At 42.1% G+C, this 16,898-nt stretch overlaps 1 protein-coding gene and 1 long non-coding RNA gene across 2 annotated transcripts in view; one reads left to right on the top strand and one right to left on the bottom strand.

Annotated features, from left to right (window-relative positions):
* The window catches only part of LOC139567014 (zinc finger protein 180-like), a 740,647-nt gene that overhangs the window by 544,354 nt on the left and 179,395 nt on the right, over positions 1-16,898 (bottom strand). The gene's annotated exons all lie outside the window — the stretch shown is intronic.
* Positions 7,858-8,659, top strand: LOC139567028 (uncharacterized). Its single transcript, XR_011673207.1, has 2 exons — positions 7,858-8,190; positions 8,619-8,659. It is a non-coding gene; the product is annotated as an uncharacterized lncRNA (long non-coding RNA).

The following is a 16,898-nucleotide window of genomic DNA, read 5'->3' as shown; positions in this document are numbered from 1 at the left end:
TTTCAGGTCCCAGTTGTTGTTACCAGTCAACTTTCATTGGACACCCCCACAGTGACTTTCAGAGCCCCTCCTAATAAACAAGCTTATATTTTGGGTTGGATATTTTAACCTTTTAATCAATGGCATTTCCTTAGGATGCTCATTAGTCTTTAAGTTGTTATTGTTTTTTTTATCCTCTTATGTTTGTTGTGTTCTAAATATTTCTGTTTATTTTCATAGTTTTTTCCTGTGAAGCCATTGTGTTGCATCCATGTCTGAAATGTGCTGTTTAAATATAGCTTGATTTGATTTGAACATATTGCAAAACAAATTAACCCAATGACTGACCAATCAACAAACTCTTGTTCCATCTTAGTATGAAAAACAGTATCAATCCCACATTTCCAGCCTGTTGAAGGCGTGGTGGAGTGGTAAACACCACCCCCGGCTCTACCAGGGGCTTGAGGTGGTCTCCCACAGCTCTGCTGGTGGAGTGGTAAACAACACCCCCAGCTCTACCAGGGGTTTGAGGTGGTCTCCCACAGCTCTGCTGGTGGAGTGGTAAACACCACCCCCGGCTCTACCATGGGCTTGAGGTGGTCTCCCACAGCTCTGCTTATGTCGTGTTCTGTGGCCTTGTCGTTCCATTTCTTGACTGCCCCTGCAACACAGAAACACATTTAGTCATATTATATAAAACTCAAAGTAATGGATATGGAGCATCTATGGCCTCAGTTACACCTGACACCTAAATGTGACTTCTGGCATCTGATCACTCCAAGCTGCATTAGGTTCAGATCTACCAAGATGGGCCTTTGACATAGTCTGGATGCAGTCAGGCCACTGAATATGCATAAGTAATATAAAGAGATGGGGTGTTTCTAACTACATGCTTGTGTTCCTAGCTCCAACAGTGCAGTAATATCTAACTAAATGCTTGTGTTCCTAGCTCCAACAGTAATATCTAACTAAATGCTTGTGTTCCTAACTCCAACAGTGCAGTAATATCTAACTAAATGCTTGTGTTTCTAGCTCCAACAGTGCAGTAATATCTAACTAAATGCTTGTGTTCCTAGCTCCAACAGTAATATCTAACTAAATGCTTGTGTTTCTACCTCCAACAGTGCAGTAATATCTAACTAAATGCTTGTGTTCCTAGCTCCGACAGTGCAGTAGTATCTAACTAAATGCTTGTGTTTCTAGCTCCAACAGTGCAGTAATATCTAACTAAATGCTTGTGCTCCTAGCTCCAACAGTGCAGTAATATCTAACTAAATGCTTGTGTTCCTAGCTCCAACAGTGCAGTAATATCTAACAATTTCACAACAAATACCGAATACACACAAATCTAAGTAAAGGAATAAGAATATATAAAAATATGGACGAGTGATGTCAGAGGGGCATAGACTAAGATACAGTAGAATAGGATAGAATACAGTATATACATATGAGATGAGTAATACATAGACTAAGATACAGTAGAATAGGATAGAATACAGTATATACATATGAGATGAGTAATACATAGACTAAGATACAGTAGAATAGGATAGAATACAGTATATACATATGAGATGAGTAATACATAGACTAAGATACAGTAGAATAGGATAGAATACAGTATATACATATGAGATGAGTAATACATAGACTAAGATACAGTAGAATAGGATAGAATACAGTATATACATATGAGATGAGTAATACATAGACTAAGATACAGTAGAATAGGATAGAATACAGTATATACATATGAGATGAGTAATGCCAGATATGTAAACATGCAGGATATCCATGAAGGAAAGATAGTGATGGTGCTCAGTGATGTTGTTGTAAATGGTGGGGGAACAACCAATTTCAGCATTTTAAAAATAATTTTACCCCTGTTTTTTCTCCACAATTTCGATATTGTGATGTCTACAGTGCTGTTGGCTGGTCGTCATTGACCTTGCGTAGGCTTAAACACGGGTATACACTGATATTTAAGGCCATATTGGGTAAAATGCCATTTTATCTCTGTTCTTTTTTTAGTCAGGTCGGTAAATAAATATCAATTACGGTCCCCTTCTCATTTTGTGCTGCCATACTGTTAGAAGGTAACAGATTATTTTATTACAATAGTTAAAATGGATTTTCATTGTGTTTCATGATGTTATTTGCCCCCTAGTGGAGCTTTCTGGTACTTAGAGTGTACACAAACAGGAAGTAGAGAATTCGTTCTGCACGCTTAGAAGCAGCTAAAAACAACGCTATGGTGCAGGTCTTTCAGTGTAGTTATTTCTTGTCACGCTTCAGCCTTGGAAAAGATTTGTTTGTAAGTTCGATTCAAGCATTTAGCTAATGATGATAATCTTGTTATTGATAGAGTTTCTTACATATCAATGTTGGTTGGTTGCATTTACTCACAAATTGCAATGCCTTTCATGTATGATGTTAGCTGTATTACTTTGCTCGTGCGTCATGCAAACGAATTGTAAAATATACAATACTGTATTTTTGTTACTGTTTCTAGTGTAATATGCCTTGTTATTCTACATAGATGGTTGTACATTATTAGAGTAATGAAAGGAGTTAGTCAATTACCATATGAGAAAGCAATTAGCTATATGGTTTGGCATCATGCCAGATGCATGGTACTGTAGCACGTGCTTTGTATTCATGCAACTTCAAATGTATAATGTACAGCTACAGTATGTTGGTGTGAATTGAATACTAAAGTATATTCTTTTCTGTGTTTTGCAGTTTTACAACATAAACGTTTACAATATATTCATTCAAGAAAAGTTACGCCTTGGGAGTTTTATTGAAGACTTAGTTGTTAGCTATCTGTCTAGTTTTGCATGGGAACGCAACTCAAGGGCAGAATAGTAAAAAAACATCATCACGGCGGGCTCAAGCTCAAGAATAACCACACACGGTGGTTTTGTTTCTACATTCATCAGCCAACAAAGCCTCTGTTCCTATGGAAGACCAGCAGTCTACGGTACAACAACCAGAGCCAAGAGTTCGACAGAGAGAGATGGAGGAGCCTCTTCAGCACATTGGGACCAAGTCTCAATCTACAAGATCAAGGTCATCAAAACAGTCAAGCAGATCCTCAACGGCGAGTTCTGCAGCCATCAAAGCACGCGCCAAGGCAGACGCAGCGCGTGCACAAGTCTCCTATGCTGAGAAGGAAGCTTCTGTGATGAAACAAAAGGCAGAAATAGAGGCCAGCTTGTTGAAGCAAAAAGCTGACCTCGAGGCAAGTTTATATGTTCTCCAAGTTGAGAGAACAGCTGCTGCTGCGTTGGCTGAAGCTGCAGCCTTTGAAGAAGCTGTAGGATCAGAACGCAGAGAACTTCACAAAGAACTAGACACAGGGACACAGCCCTTAAGTCCAGTCCAGCGTACCTGTGAGTATGTGCAACAACATGCTAGGCCCTACTTTGCTGAACTTCCATTTGAAGTGGAGAAACAAGAGCTTAGTGTTGACCCAGCTACATACTATAATCCAGAAAGTAGCAAACAACAGAACATGAGCAGAGACTCTCCGTTCAAAAGAAATGAACACCAGCATGGTGTAAATGGAAAACAAGCCCACTTCCAGTCACACACACAAAGCGTCCCTGAGTCACAAGTGGCACCAGACCTCATCAAGTACCTCCTACGCCGTGAGATGGTGAGTTCCGGACTCCTGAAGTTTGATGATCGCCCTGAAAATTATTGGGCATGGAAAGCATCCTTTCTCAATGCGACCAGAGACTTGAATTTATCAGCCAGGGAAGAGTTAGATCTAATTACCAAGTGGCTAGGGGCAGAGTCGTCTGAGCAAGCAAACAGAATTAGATCTGTCCATATTTTCAACGCAACAGCAGGGCTTAACATGGTCTGGCAACGACTAGAAGAGTGCTATGGTACACCTGAAGTGATCGAGAATGCACTGTTGAAGAAAATTGATGATTTTCCAAAACTGGCTAACAAAGACAATCACAAACTAAGAGAACTAGGTGACATTCTTCTCGAACTGGAGTGTGCTAAAGTAGAAGGGTACCTTCCAGGCCTCGCTTATCTGGACACATCTCGGGGGGTAAACCCTATAGTAGAGAAACTTCCATTCAGTTTACAAGAAAAATGGATTGCACAGGGATCCAAATACAAGGAGGACTATCGGGTAGCATTCCCACCATTCTCGTTCTTCTCGAGATTCATCAGGAACCAGGCGAAAACTAGAAACGACCCCAGTTACACCCTCTACACCTCAACTAACCAGGTGTCTATGAAAAGTGAGAAACCTGCCAGGTACAGCAGCAAGACACCTGTGACTGTATACAAAACCGATGTGTCATCTGAGCCCTCAGACCACCAAACCAAACCCAGTAAGACAAAGATTGAAAACCCTGACCATCACTGCCCGATACATAACAAACCTCATCCTCTTAAAAAGTGTCGTGGGTTTAGGTACAAAACTCTAGATGAGCGCAAATCATATCTCAAAGAGAATGGAATTTGTTTCCGATGTTGTGGGTCAACTCAGCACAGAGCTAAAGACTGTAAGGTGTCAATCAAGTGCTCTGAGTGCGACAGCGACAGACATCTTGCTGCTCTGCATCCAGGCCCAGCCCCTTCAAATACAGACACTGCTACAGCAGAGAAAGAGCATGGCGGGGAGCAAGGTGACGATGCTCTTCTATCTGTCACCTCAAAGTGTACGGAGATCTGTGGTGAGGCAGTTAATCCAAGATCATGTTCAAAAATATGCCTAGTTAAAGCTTATCCGGCTGGGAAAAGAGAGAAAGCTGTCAAAATGTATGTAGTGCTTGATGAAAAGAGTAACAAATCTCTGGCCAAGACAGAGTTTTTCAATCTCTTCAACATCAACGACAACTCTGCTCCATACACCATGAAGACCTGTTCTGGGGTAACAGAGACTTCAGGCAGGAGAGCCGTCAACTTCATGGTGGAGTCTATAGACGGACACATGCAGCTATCTCTCCCTACTCTGATAGAGTGTGATATGATGCCAGACGATAGGACGGAGATTCCCTCCCCCGACATTGCGTATCATCATCCCCATCTGCAACCAGTTATGGACAAAATTCCAGCTGTGGACCCAGACGCTCCCATCCTCCTGCTCTTAGGACGAGACATCTTAAGGGTACACAAGGTACGAGAGCAAATCAATGGGCCCCACGACACTCCTTATGCACAGCGACTCGACCTCGGGTGGGTCATCGTGGGTGAGGTCTGTCTGGGAACGGCTCACCGACCAGCCAATGTTAACGTGTTCAGGACAAACATACTTCAGAATGGTCGCACATCCTATCTGAGCCCTTGCCCTGACATCATCCAGGTAAAAGAGAACTACAACAGTGTAGCTCAGAAACACATCTCTCCCTCTACAATGCACTCGAGAGATCCAAACACAACTGTGAACACAGACAACCTGGGATGTTCCGTGTTCGACAAAACACAAGACGATGATAAACCAGCACCATCAGTGGAGGACAAAGCCTTTTTGGACATTATGGACAAACAGGTTTTCCAGGATGATGGAAACAACTGGGTGGCTCCACTACCTTTTCGCCCCACTCGACGTCGCCTTCCTAATAACAGGGAGCAGGCCATAAACCGTCTCACATCACTTCGCAGGACTTTAGACAAAAAGCCTGACATGAAGCGTCATTTTATTGACTTCATGCAAAAGATGCTGGATAACGACCAAGCCGAACCTTCACCGCCACTAGAGGGAGACAAAGAATGTTGGTATCTACCCATATTTGGTGTTTACCATCCACAAAAGCCTGAACAAATAAGAGTAGTATTTGACTCCAGTGCTAAGTGTCAAGGCGTGTCACTTAACGATGTTCTGCTCAGTGGTCCAGACTTAAACAACACACTCTTGGGTGTCCTAATGCGCTTCCGCAAGGATTGCATTGCACTAACAGCAGATGTGCAACAAATGTTTTACTGTTTTGGTGTACGTGAGGATCACAGAGATTACTTAAGGTTTCTCTGGTATGAAGACAACAATCCAGATAGAAACATAACTGAGTACAGGATGAAAGTCCATGTATTTGGGAACAGCCCTTCACCAGCCGTAGCCATCTACTGCATGAGACGAGCAGCGCTACAGGGTGAGAAGAAACATGGATCAGAACCCAAGCAATATGTAGTGAGGAACTTCTACGTCGATGATGGGCTGACATCAGTAGCTACAACAGAAGAAGCTATCAACATTCTAAGAAAAACACAAGCAATGTTGGCGGAGTCCAACATGAAACTACACAAGATTGCATCCAATAGCAAAACAGTTATGGAAGCCTTCCCTATGGAGGACCGTGCAAAAGACTTAAAAGATCTGGACCTAGGAGTGGATCCTCTCCCCTTTCAACGGAGTCTGGGACTTTCCTGGAACCTGGAAACAGACAGCTTCTCATTCCAGGTGTCCCACAATGAGAAGCCTTTTACGCGGAGAGGCATCCTGTCCACAGTGAATAGTCTTTATGGCCCCCTTGGGTTCGTGGCTCCAATAACAATGCAAGGTAAAGCCTTAATCAGAGAACTCTCTTCTGATCAGAGTGAGTGGGATGCCCCTCTTCCCCCAGAAAAAGAAGAGAAATGGAAAATGTGGAAGGATTCTTTGATGGAGTTGGAACATATGTATATTCAGCGGACCTACATCCCAGTCTCCTTGTCTACCACTCAAAGAAGAGAGCTACACATCTTCTCGGATGCCTCTACAGTAGCCATAGGAGCGGTAGCCTACCTGAGAGTTATTGACTCGGAAGGTCAATGCCATGTTGGATTTGTCATGGGGAAATCAAAATTGGCCCCTCGTCCGGCCCACACTATCCCACGCCTAGAACTGTGTGCGGCTTTGCTAGCTGTTGAGATGTATGAACTGATCAGAGACGAAATTGACATTGATGTAAATGTGGCCAAGTTCTACACAGACAGTAAGATAGTTCTCGGTTACATCCACAATGTCACCAAAAGATTCTATGTGTATGTTGCCAATAGGGTAACTCGCATCAGGAAGTCTACCCATCCAGATCAGTGGTGTTATGTAAACACTGACAGCAATCCAGCAGACCATGCAACCAGGCCTATATTTGCTGCGCTCTTAAAGTACACCAGTTGGTTCTCAGGTCCACCTTTCCTGACCCAAACAAACTCAAGTGAGCCTGAGAACATAAAATTTGACCTTGTAGAGCCTCACGCAGACGCAGAGATTCGACCAGACGTCACTGTCTTCGCCTCTAAGGTTTCTGGAGCTCAACTCGGCTCTCATCGCTTTGAGAGGTTCTCAAGCAGGAAAGCTCTCAATCAAGCCACAGCAAGACTCATTGGGGTTGCCAGACGTATCCTTGATGCTATGCTGTTTCAGACGGGCTCCACTCGTCTCACACATGAGGTCTTGAGCACTCTTATGTCTGAAGTTATGGCAATAATCAATGCGAGACCCCTAGTGTCAGTGTCAACGGACCCTGACATGCCTGCCATTCTCACACCCTCAATGTTACTGACACAAAAGACCAGCGCTACCTCAGCCCCTTCTGGATACTTCAGCATGAACGACCTTCATGGAAAACAGTGGAAGCAAGTCCAGTGTCTCGCTGACACCTTTTGGAAAAGGTGGAGACAGGAGTACCTGACAACGCTGCAGAGACGCAGAAAATGGACAGCAGAAAAGCCAAATGTAAAAGTGGGAGATGTTGTCTTATTGAAAGATAGTCAGGCACACAGAAATGACTGGCCAGTCGGGCTTGTGGTCAAAACCTTTCCCAGTACTGACAAAAAGGTTAGGAAAGTAGAACTAAAAATTGTCAAGCAAGGAGCTGCTAAGGTGTTTCTGAGACCAATCTCAGAGATTGTTGTTCTTCTTTCTGAAGCATCCTAGAGACAAAAGATAAAAATAGAAAGGACATTATTTGTTTCTTGATATGTTTTATTTCATAGTGGCACAATTTCATTATACCAGGCGGGGAGTGTGCTGCCATCCTGTTAGAAGGTAACAGATTATTTTATTACAATAGTTAAAATGGATTTTCATTGTGTTCCATGATGTTATTTGCCCCCTAGTGGAGCTTTCTGGTACTTAGAGTGTACACAAACAGGAAGTAGAGAATTCGTTCTGCACGCTTAGAAGCAGCTAAAAACAACGCTACGGTGCAGGTCTTTCAGTGTAGTTATTTCTTGTCACGCTTCAGCCTTGGAAAATATTTGTTTGTAAGTTCGATTCAAGCATTTAGCTAATGATGATAATCTTGTTATTGATAGAGTTTCTTACATATCAATGTTGGTTGGTTGCATTTACTCACAAATTGCAATGCCTTTCATGTATGATGTTAGCTGTATTACTTTGCTCGTGCGTCATGCAAACGAATTGTAAAATATACAATACTGTATTTTTGTTACTGTTTCTAGTGTAATATGCCTTGTTATTCTACATAGATGGTTGTACATTATTAGAGTAATGAAAGGAGTTAGTCAATTACCATATGAGAAAGCAATTAGCTATATGGTTTGGCATCATGCCAGATGCATGGTACCGTAGCACGTGCTTTGTATTCATGCAACTTCAAATGTATAATGTACAGCTACAGTATGTTGGTGTGAATTGAATACTAAAGTATATTCTTTTCTGTGTTTTGCAGTTTTACAACATAAACGTTTACAATATATTCATTCAAGAAAAGTTACGCCTTGGGAGTTTTATTGAAGACTTAGTTGTTAGCTATCTGTCTAGTTTTGCATGGGAACGCAACTCAAGGGCAGAATACATTTGCTTCTAACTTCAAAAAATTAGAACAGGTCGAAATTGTTACACAGCTCCGTGGTCCCGGAATTCTCTCCCGAACATTTAAAAATTTGATGATCTAGTTTCGTTGGTGGAGCTTAAACACTTGATCGATGTATAGAAGAGTGTAATTGATTAGGACAGCTGTTTTTAGTCAAGACTTTCGTGTTTTTAACGTAAAATTTTATTGTTGTACTGTGTGTGTGTGTGTTTATAGCTTTGTTTAATGTTGTGTACATAAGTTGTTTTGTCTGAAATGTTGTTCCCCCTGCTGCTATTGGACCAGGTCTCTTTTGGAAAAGAGATGTTATCTCAATGAGAAAAACCTGTATAAATAAAGGTAAAATAAAAAATAAAAATATTGTCTCATCGCTGCAACTCCCCAACGGGCTCAGGATTTGAAGGTCGAGTCATGCGTCCACTGAAACATGACCCGTCAAACCGTGCTTCTTAACACTTGCCCGCTTAACCCGGAAGCCAGCTGCACCAATATGTCGGAGGAAACACTGTTCACCTGACGACCGAGGTCAGCCTACAGGCGCCACAAGGATTCGCTAGAGTAGTAAAACCCCCCTCGGCCAAACCTGGGCAACGCTTGGCCTATAGTGTGCTGCCCTATGGGACTCCCGATCACAGCAGGTTGTGGTACAGCCCGGGATCGAACCCGGGTCTGTAGTGATGCCTCTAGCCCTTCGATGCAGTACCTTTGACCGCTGCACTACTCGGGTATAACTTTTTTTTAACCAATTCTGATGGTTGTTAAAAGTGGGAGTTTGACATTATTACCGTTATATCAACACACTGGACACTCCCAACTATCAATCTCTTTGGCACCGTAGACATCAAGTCACTTGACAATAATGTTTCATACAACGTTGCATTCCATGTTTGAAAGGTCTATCATTTTCATTGAAGACAATCAAAGTTAACATTCCATAAAATTTTAATTCAAGGCTGAGGCTCAAATAGTCGCCTGTCCCTTTTAACCGGGCAATGGCACACATTATAGCAAATACATTTTGGGTCTGAATTAAAGGAGCTACAATTATAATTTAATTACATGTTTTAAATAAAATGTCCATAATATCTGCATTAATAGTGGAATGATTGTGTTTCACAATATTTCTAAACATAAAAATATATTCTCGATGTTCTATTGTGTTGTTGACTGAATGTTTGTTCATGTGTAACTCTGTGTTGTTGTTTTTGTCGAACTGCTTTGCTTTATCTTGGCCAGGTCGCAGTTGTAAATGAGAACTTGTTCTCAACTGGCCGACCTGGTTAAATAAAGGAGAAATAAATAACACATAATAATACATAATAATGTAGGAGCAGTATAGACCTAGTCTGTTCATTATATACATCGACATGATGTATTGTTACACCATGTAGGAGCAGTATAGACCTACTCTGTTCAATACATACATCTACATGATGTATTGTTACACCATCTAGGAGCAGTATAGACCTAGTCTGTTCATTATATACATCTACATGATGTATTGTTACACCATGTAGGAGCAGTATAGACCTAGTCTGTTCATTATATACATCTACATGATGTATTGTTACACCACGTAGGAGCAGTATAGACCTAGTCTGTTCATTATATACATCTACATGATGTATTGTTACACCACGTAGGAGCAGTATAGACCTAGTCTGTTCATTATATACATCTACATGATGTATTGTTACACCATGTAGGAGCAGTATGGACCTACAGTAGCTAGCTACTTATTTAGATGTAGTATAACTTAATGAAACTGCCTTAAATGTGCTGTAGTAAACATTTTTTATTCTCACTAATCAATCAACACATTCCTGTCTTTGTATGTCTCAATGTAATAGTATTATTTAATTAAATCCATTTAAAAGAATCTTTGTCTGAAAATAAAATATGATCCTCAACTGCGTTACCCACTCCAGTCAGCAGACGGCGATGTGCGTCTTTCAGGCGATGCTGCCAGTGTGACGTATAATCTAGTGGACGGGACGCTCCTTCAACAACAACAGCTAGTCAGACACCTCCGTAGCTTTCTAGCAAACATAGCTACAACATTCACCCGCTTTACACTGTTTTTGGTGTATATTAGTCGCTGTGTATTAAACACACTTCTGTCGTATGTACTTGTTGGCCCATTTAATTATATATTTACGTTGTTTGTCAGCTAGCTGGTTTGCTAAGTTAGCTTAGAACTAGGCTAGTCGCTAATGCTAGCTAGCTAACATCTCCGACCATGAGTTCATTAAAACCTGTTGAGGATAGAGGGCGCTATTTTCACTTTGGGGAAAAATCGTGCCCAATTTAAACGGCCTCGTATTCTATTCTTGCTCGTACAATATGCATATTATTATTACTATTGGATAGAAAACACTCAAGTTTCTAAAACCGTTTGACCGTCATGAAGAGGGCACAACGAAACCTTTCCCCCTCAGGAGACTGAAAAGATTTGGCATGGGTCCCCAGATCCTCAAAAGGTAATACAGCTGCACCATCGAGAGCATCCAGACCGGTTGCATCACCGCCTGGTATGGCAACTGCTCGGGATCTGACAGTGAAGGCACTACAGAGGGTAGTGCGAAAGGCCCAGTACATCACTGTGGCCAAGCTTCCTGCCATCCAGGTTCTATATAATAGGCGTGTCAGAGGAAAGCCCACAAAATTGTCAGAGACTCCAGTCACCCAAGTCATAGACTGTTTTCTCTGCTACCACACGGCAAGCGGTAGCGGAGCACCAAGTCTAGGATCAAAAGCCTCCTCAACAGCTTCTACTCCCAAGACATAAGACTGCTGAACAATACATAAAATCGCCGCCGGACAATTTACATTGACCCCCCCATACTCCCCCCCCCCCCTTTTGTGCCCTGCTGCTACTTGCTGGTTGTTTTACCTATGCATAGTCACTACGCCCCCACCTTCATGTACAGATTACCTCTACTAGCCTGTACCCCCGCACACTGACTCGGTACTGGTGCCCCCTGTATATAGCCTCCACACTGACTCGGTACCGGTGCCCCCTGTATATAACCTCGTTATTGTTATTCTCATTGTGTTACTTTTTATTATTACTTTTTATTTTAGTCTACTTGGTAAACGTTTTCTTCTTCTTGAACTGCACTGTTGGCTAAGGGCTTGTAGTAAAGCATTTCACAGTAAATTCTAAGTTGGTGTCTTGACGGATTTGTAAAAAACGGTTAAAACACTATATATATTTTTTTAAATGTTGCTGACACCGCTCCCCAGAGGTGTCTCATTTTTGGGATTCATTGCTGATTCCTACCTGTAGCTCACTATGAGGTGTCTAGTGGTACAGGTTAAGGGCCCTGTTGGTGATTGGTGGTTGGTAGCGGAGTCGAGGGAACAAGCAGGGTTGGACAGGGCCATGTTATTATCCCACACACAGTCTCTGTGGTTCATATGAACCCCATTCCTGGGAATTAGATTTGATTACAAATCGCCCCTGTCTGTTACCACAGAAGGGTTCCGTCTGTCCCGCTTTGTCACCCGTACCTTGACTGGTTGATAGGGGAACCTCCATGCTTATTATAGAAAAAGTAATTAGGGGAAAACTGTTTAGTAAACTGAAATAAAATAACAAACCTGTTTGACTCCAAAAGTAAAATAGCCTAAAATAATAACCAGCATGAATTCTTTTCAGTTTGAATAATTTCTATCTTAACTTTGGGGAAATATAGTATTTTTTATGTGGTTTTAAAGCTTCTGAACCTGGTGGCTGGTAAATGCTGCCATGGGATGGCAATGTTTCAAATAGACCTAGCTTATGCATCACTATCACCTGGTATCACCAGAAATACTTTAAGAAATGAGGATATTGGAAACTCCTTTCAATTTGTATTAACAGCTTAAAGAAAATAACATTGGCATTAATTACCCTCTGTGAACAAGAAGCACAACATTACAAATATTTTCAGAGATGTGAGATAATCAACTTGTTCTCTGTAATATCGTATAGCTTTGCAATCGTACCATTACGTATTTTCAAGGAAAATAGGCATGTTTCTCGACTTATACCCTGACTTTAAAAAGGGATTTTCGTGAGAATTAGGAACTGCGTGTCACAGCATGACAATGTGAACGTGATTGGTCGACAGTCTCTTGGACGGGCGTTATATACGCTTTGACATTTTCTGGAATAGTTTTTATTTGAAAACGTTTTTGTTAACTTGCCTGCCTATTGAATTTGGAATGCACTGTACTGTTCATCTCTGAAACTCACTGAGATAATTCCTTTGATCCAGCAGTAGCAATACAGGGATATAACATCTACAGAAAAGACAGGAATGCTTATGCGGGAGCTGTTGCTGTATACAGTGCATTCGGGAATTATTCAGACCCCTTGAATTTTTCCACATTTTGTTACTTTAAAGCCTTATTCTAAAATTGATAAAATTATTTTTTTCCCTCTTTCATTTAGCTAATTTATTTGGCACACCTGCATTTGGGGAGTTCCTCCCATCCTTCTCTGCAGATTCTCTCAAGCTCTGTCAAGTTGGATGGGGAACATCACTGCACAGCTATTTTCAGGTCTCTCCAGAGATGTTAGATCGGGCTCAAGTCCGGGCTCTGGCTGGGCCACTCAAGGACATTCAGAGACTTGTCCCGAAGCCACTCCTGTGTTGTCTTGGCTGTGCTTAAGGTCGTTGTCCTGTTGGACGGTGAACCTTCGCCCTGAGCACTCTGGAGCAGGTCTTTCATCAAGGATCTCTCTGCACTTTGCTCCGTTAATATTTCCCTCGATCCTGACTCGTCTCCCAGTCCCTGCTGCTGAAAAACATCCCCACAGCATGATGCTGCCACCACCATGCTTCACCGTAGGGATGGTGCCAGGTTTCCTCCAGATGTGACTCTTGGCATTCAGGCCAAAGAGTTCCATCTTGGTTTCATCAGACCAGAGAATCTTGTTTCTCATGGTCTGAGAGTCCTTAAGGTGGCTTTTGTCAAACTCCAAGTAGTCTGTCATGTGCCTTTTACTGAGGAGTTGTTTCCATCTGGCCACTCTACCATAAATGTCTGATTGGTGGAGTGCTGCAGAGATGGTTGTCCTTCTGGAAGGTTCTCCCATCTCCACAGAGGAACTTTGGAGCTCTGTCAGAGTGACCATCAGGTTTTTGGTCACCTCCCTGACCAAGGCCCTTCTCCCCCAATCGCTCAGTTTGGCCAGGTGACCAGCTCTAGGAAGAGTATTCCATTTAAGAATGATGGAGGCCACTGTGTTCTTGGGGACCTTCAATGCTGCAGAATTTGTTTGGGAACCTTTCCCCAGATCTGTGCCTCGACACACTCCTGTCTCAGAGCTCTACGGACAATTCCTTCAACCTCATTGCTTGGTTTTTGCTCTGACATGCACTGTCAACTCTGTGATCCTTATATAGACAGGTGTGTTCCTTCCAAATCATATCCAATCAATTGAATTTACCACAGTTGGACTCTGAACAAGTTGTAGATACATCTCAAGGATGATTAATGGAAACAAGATGCACCTGAAAGAAATTTCGAGTCTCATAGCAAAGGGTCTGAATACTTATGTAAATAAGTATATATATATTTTTTTTAACCTGTTTTCACATTTTCATTATTGTGTTAAATATTGAGGATTCTATTGTGTGTAGATTAATGAGGATTCTATTGTGTGTAGATTAATTGTTGGTTTCTCAAATGATTTCCTCGCCTGGTTCACCAACTACTTCTCAGACATAGTTCAGTGTGTCAAATCGGAGGGCCTGTTGTCCGGACCTTTGGCAGTCTCTATGGGGGTGCCACAGGGTTCAATTCTCGGGCCGACTCTTTTCTCTGTATATATCAGCGATGTCACTCTTGCTGCTGGTGATTATTTGATCCACCTCTACGCAGACGACACCATTCTGTATACCTCTGGCCCTTCTTTGGACACTGTGTTAACAAACCTCCAAACAAGCTTCAATGCCATACAACAATCATTCCGTGGCCCCCAACTGCTCTTAAACGCAAGTAAAACTAAATGCATGCTCTTCAACCGATCACTGCCAGCACCCGCCTCCCGACTAGCATCACTACTCTGGACGGTTCTGACTTAGAATATGTGGATATGTGGACAACTACAAATTCCTAGGTGTCTGGTTAGACTATAAACTCTCCTTCCAGACTCATATTAAGCATCTCCAATCTAAAATGTAATCTAGAATCGGCTTCCTATTTCGCAACAAAGCCTCCTTCACTCACGCTGCCAAACATACCCTCGTAAAACTGACTATCCTACCGATCCTTGACCTCGGCGATGTAATTTACAAAATAGCCTCCAACACTCTACACAGGAAACTGGATGCAGTCTATCACAGTGCCATCCGTTTTGTCACCAATACCGCATATACCACCCACCACTGCAACCTGTATGCTCCCGTCTGCTGGCCCTCGCTACATATTCATCGCCGAACCCACTGGCTCCAGGTCATCTATAAGTCTTTGCTAGGTAAAGCTCCGTTTTAACTCAGCTCACTGGTCACCTTAGCAACACCCACCCATAGCACGCGCTCCAGGAGGTATATCTCACTGGTCATCCCCAAAGCCAACACCTCTTTGGCCGCCTTTCCTTCCAGTTCTCTGCTGCCAATGACTGGAACGAATTGCAAAAATCGCTGAAGTTGGAGACTTATATCTCCCTCACTAACTTTAAGCATCAGCTATCTGAGCAGCTTAGCAATCGCTGCAGCTGTACACAGCCCATCTGTAAATAGCCCATCCAACTGCCTACCTCATCCCCATGTTTTTATTTACTTTTTTTGCTCTTTTGCACACCAGTATTTCTACTTGCACATCATCATCTGCACATCTATCACTCCAGTGTTAATTTGCTAAATTGTAATTACTTCGCTACTATGGCCTATTTATTGCCTTACCTCCTTACTCCATTTGCACACACTGTATATAGATTTTTCAACATAGCTGTACCTTCTTCTTGATCCCAATTGCATTGTGTCCATGTTCTGTCCTATAAGAATTTCAAAGGAAGAGAAAATGTGTCAAAGAATAGTCTTACAAGCATCAATATATATATAAAAGAAATATAAAAGAAATATTGAAAGATAAATGGCATCGACAGACAATTGAATGCAAAATATTGGAGAAAGCACTAGCCAATACAGTACTGCCATACAGGCCTAATATCGTGTTTTTATTGTACATCATTATTTATATTCTGATTGTAGCTCCCTCCAGTAACCACGAGCACAACCGTTCCTTGATTTTAACTGGCGGCTTTATTCTGTAGATTTAATCAGAATTATCACCCGTGAGAACTATAAAGTAAATGAAAATACAGTTAAGCACACTCTTACAACCTCCTTATCTTACGAGTGACTTATTAGCTTGGTATTACTCTGAAGTGCTTACATACATAAACAGTTTTGCCGGCGCTATAACAGTATCAGATTAAACACATGAATAAAGGAAAAATACCTCATTGGCTGCTTATTACAGAAGGGAGAAATCAAACTTCACACTTATTATTCCTGGCATGAATTCACACTTCATTCTTAATTTTTATAACTTTACCATCCTAACATACATGCTGCAACCTTTACGAACTACACCCGATGACATGAAAACTTAGCTAACACAGCGTGGGATTGCCTTCCCTCCAAAGGTGTGTTGCTACAATAATGATCCCCGTTACAACAGTTATTAGCTACGTAGTTCCGCTTGTCTTATCATTTCGAACACGTGAACAATTCAAACAAAAAACAACGACATAGACTTACAGGTAGGACCAAGCCTGGCCTGTTGAGGAGTGACGGACTCCATCCTAGCTGGAGGGGTGCTCTCATCTTATCTACGAACATAGACAGGACTCTAACTCCCTCCAGCTCCACAATGAAATAGGGTGCAGGCCAGGCAGCAGGCTGTTAGCCAGCCTGCCAGCTTAGTGGAGTCTGCCACTAGCACAGTCAGTGTAGTCAGCTCAGCTATCCCCATTGAGACCGTGTCTGTGCCTCGACCTAGGTTGGGCAAAACTAAACATGGCAGTGTTCGCAATCTCACTAGAATAAAGACCTCCTCCATTCCTGCCATTATTGAAAGAGATCGTGATACCTCACATCTCAAAATAGGGCTACTTAATGTTAGATCCCTCACTTCCAA

Source organism: Salvelinus alpinus, unplaced genomic scaffold (assembly GCF_045679555.1).
Source record: "Salvelinus alpinus unplaced genomic scaffold, SLU_Salpinus.1 scaffold_40, whole genome shotgun sequence".
NCBI classification, from domain to species: domain Eukaryota; kingdom Metazoa; phylum Chordata; class Actinopteri; order Salmoniformes; family Salmonidae; genus Salvelinus; species Salvelinus alpinus.
Note: the sequence above shows the minus strand (reverse complement) of the source record. Positions and strands in the feature narration are given on the sequence as shown.